Genomic DNA, 3958 nt, shown 5'->3' with positions numbered 1-3958 from the left:
GTGGCGTAGAGTAGAATGGGATCAAATAAAGTGGCGTACAGTAGACTGGAGTAGAGTAGCATAGAGTGGAGAGGCATAGAGTGGAGAGGAGTAAAGTAGAGTGGAATTGTATAGAGTAGAGTTCAGTTGAGTATTCTAGAGTGATGTAGAGCAGAGTGGCATAGAGTCACATAAAGTGGCATTCTATGAAGTAGGGTGGCGTAGAGAGGAATGAAGGGAAGTGGCATAGAGTAGAGTGGAGTGGAGTGGAGTAGAGGGGCATAGCAGAGAGTGACAGGTGGAGTGGCATAGAATGGAGTAGCATAAAGTGGAGTGAAGTGGCGTATAGTGGAGTGGCATAGATTAGAGTGGCATAGAGTGGAGTGATAGAGTGGAACAATGTAGATTAGAGTGGAGTAGAACTGAGTAGAGTGGAGTGGTATAGAGTTGCACAGTGTAGAGTACAGTGGCACTGAGGGGAGTCGAGTATAGTCATGCAGAGGAATACAGTGTGAGAAAGTAACTAAAGTGTCAATAGAGACGGCGTTTAGGGTGAAAAATAAGCTGTATGCTTGTCATGAATGTTGGAAAGCACATTGCACATCCAAGAATGATACGAAAACACTTTTAAAATATAAAAAATAGCGTACTGTAGAAAGACGAAAAGAACACATGTACTTGGTCCATCCTCCATGGAGGAATGAACACAAGAAAGGAAGATTCAGTCTATGGGAGCTAAGCAATCGAAATATTGCAAATGTGAGTGACATAGAAGACAATTAATGGTAAGTAAGCTATGGGCGTGTGGTAAGCCCACTGAATTCTAAACAATATGTCTCACAGCACATTCACTGTGTACGCAAGACATAAAAAGGTGTGACTAAGAGAATTCTGAGATTTAGAGCTTGACAGCAATTCACAACCCAACCAAATTGAGCCCTATATAATAATTTACAACAGAGCCAAAGTACACCTTTTATACCCCCAATGGTGGAGGTAAGATATTCAGCAGACACGTCGTCTCCCAGTGCTAAAGGATTTTGGCTAGATATGAAGTGGGCGAAGTTCCCTGAAAACATTATAAAAGTAGGACACGTGTTATAAGCAGACATCACTTCCTTGGCAAGGCAGAAGAAAGGGCACTTCAGAGGGAAGAAATGAGAGGGCTGAGGAACAGACAGATAGCTCCCCTATGGGCAGAGGTGGCGGGAGCATGGAACACTCCTGATATGACTATGATGACGATGCAGATGGGCCTCTTAACTTGCGGAGTTAGGAGCACGACAAACACACCTCTCCTAGACCTCCCTGGAAGATCATACACTGGGGAGGGTTCCCCTGGGTCCCTTCCCCCCCCCCGGCTGGGCCCCATACAGCTGTAGACACACTCACACGATGCATAGTTAGGTCTCGGTTTCTGGGCAAGTTGTTTGGCTTGCTTGTTATTTGTTGTAATAAGAGATGATGAGTACCTGACGTGCCAGAGCTGGAAATGGTGGGAACCGACCACCCTGCTCCATGGGCATACAGCACTGAACCGGAGACCCACAGGTGGCCCACACTACAGATCACAAGCCTGCTTACAGATTTATGCAAGGAACAGCCCTCAGCGTGGTGGTAACATAATATAATAGCAGTAATGGGTAACTGTTCAAAAGTTGTCATGGAAAGGAGATTCATACAGCTCTGCAACCTGTTACAATCCTGTGAATAATATGTACCATCTGAAATACCAATAAATAAAAAAAATAAAAAATCTACTGCACAACTTAGGGTATGGCTGGTGTTGTAGTGGTAGATCTGAGGCCCTAGGAGAGCTGGAGACCCCACAGAGCTACAGCAGCTCAGAAGTCCACTTGGGCTTCATCAGGGACCCGTTTTGTGACTTGAAAACCCATTAATGCAACAATAAAGGGGTGAAGTAAATGTCATCAACATTGCATAAACTGGTGTTCTTTGCAGTTTTTTTAATAAATAACAGCGCCTGGAAGCCCTTCTGACTGTGAAGGTTTGTTTAACAAATAGTGTTGTAACAACATAAAAGAGGGGGAAGTGTAAGACAGTTGCACGGATAGGTTAAACAGATCGTCATAAATAAGCCACATGCACCGATGCATCTGTACAGGTTTGTAGACAGAAAGGCAGGTATGTAGCTGTTAGTAAATCATGGATGAGATATAATCAGCTTCACAGAAACCGCTGTAAATCACACGCGCCTGCTTTAGAAAGAACCACGCCACAAAGACCTTGGTAGTCAGCATGTAGGCTTTAAAGTGTTAAAATAAACAGAGATGGGCAGAAATAGGCAGTAAGGCAGATACCCAGATTGAAATAGAAAGGTAAATAGAAAGCACATGTAGTAATAGACGTGGACCGATAAGTATATAGAGAAGCAGCTGTTGGTACGAAAATGGGATCAGATATGATCAACTTTGTGTGGACTGTCAGGATTTGAAAACGGTTGCTTCATACCAAAAAAAACCATAGCGCCAAGATGTCCTCCTCAATGTCCCTATGAGCGTTATAGTGTTAACAAAGCATACAGCCAGGCATCAACACTCTGTTAGACAGGTTCACAGTCACGCACAGGTAGGTGAGCAGATAGATAAGCAGGCACACGGGCAAAAAGATGGATGGACAGATGAATGGATCAATGGATGGACGGACCTCTCTGTTAAACATGAGTCAAATGTAGGGATGGGCGTAACCAGTGTAACTCACTGCAGTGTAATTACGCGAAATTACAGCAACATTATGCGAGGTTGTACAGAATTACACAAGGCTATTTTCCTGGTGCAAAATACACGCTCAGATCCGAAAGGAACCTGATATACACTTTGCACAAGAAAATCGCTCTAAATGCAACAGAACTGGCACAAGAGCCGCTGCTCGCGCTCTTTTCCTCCGCTCTTGGGTAGATGTCTTTCCCCACATTACTCCAAATTCCACAAAGGAGCGTAATTGTGTAATTCACGATTCGACCACGACTAATAAACTTGGCTTAAGTTTTAAAACTTTCCCTCTAGCTGCCCGGTGATCCGTCGGGTGCGGGATGATGAAGCCAAACGCTGATTGGGTGAGTGCGCCTCTCAGTGTCCTTCTCCGTCGCCTCTTTCTTTCAGACCCTTGGGAGCTCAGTCTTACTTTCTATACAAATATTTATTTTTAGACCTTTTTTCTTCGCGGCCTGAATTGCTGCAAAAACTGATATTTGACTAGCAGGATCCCTTTCAACATTGAAAGCTACTCAGCGTCAGTACAGGAGCCTCGGCGCTGCAGGTACAGGAGACACAGACATCCATCCCTCTTGCTGACCGGGTCCCGTGAAACCAAACTGTAGCTTATACTTTTCACATCAGGACCGCCACAAACGTAAAAGCGCAGAAAGGTGAAATAAATAATAACATTGTTAACGCGTTCTTCAAAGACATTTAATTTCACCGTTGAAATTAGGTTCAAGCTCTTAACTCATGTAAATATTAAGAAGTGAGAATAAAAATGCTGCCCAACTGCCGTGACATTTCCACCCGCAATGCCGTGACTCGGATTCGAACCGAGGTTGCTGCGACCACAACGCAGAGTACTAACCACTATACGATCACGGCGAGCTACTTGGGCTCTGAAAAGACTACCCTGGTGTGGCTCTGATAGGCTTAAAAAAGGTCACAGTGTCCGTGGAGTGGATAGATTTAGCGTTTGTTTAAAACCCATCTTTTCAAGTTAGATCAGGGTCTTTTCTTTGAGTAGCAGATCACAGCAAATATTTACCTCTCTGCTTCCAGTGACAAGACTCCCCATAAACCAAGAAGCCCAGACTTCTTAACAAGATCCACCACTCTGCCCTGCAAGTCTCAAGTGTTCTATGAGTGCTGGGTCGGGGAAGTGAACACTGCAAAAACTTAATCCACGGCCGACCAAACTCCTCCAGGCCAGGAGGGGTTCGGAACAGGCCCCCACATATTGTTGTTTTTTTCATTTC

The 3958-nt window shown here is 44.5% G+C and overlaps 1 non-coding gene across 1 annotated transcript; it reads right to left on the bottom strand.

The window, feature by feature from the left end:
- Nucleotides 1-3512: 3512 nt before the first annotated feature.
- TRNAH-GUG (transfer RNA histidin (anticodon GUG)) lies at nucleotides 3513-3584 on the bottom strand. Its single transcript has one exon. It is a non-coding gene; the product is annotated as a tRNA-His (tRNA).
- Nucleotides 3585-3958: the final 374 nt, after the last annotated feature.

The sequence above is a fragment of the Pleurodeles waltl genome, chromosome 12 (assembly GCF_031143425.1).
Source record: "Pleurodeles waltl isolate 20211129_DDA chromosome 12, aPleWal1.hap1.20221129, whole genome shotgun sequence".
In the NCBI taxonomy this organism is placed as follows: domain Eukaryota; kingdom Metazoa; phylum Chordata; class Amphibia; order Caudata; family Salamandridae; genus Pleurodeles; species Pleurodeles waltl.
Note: the sequence above shows the minus strand (reverse complement) of the source record. Positions and strands in the feature narration are given on the sequence as shown.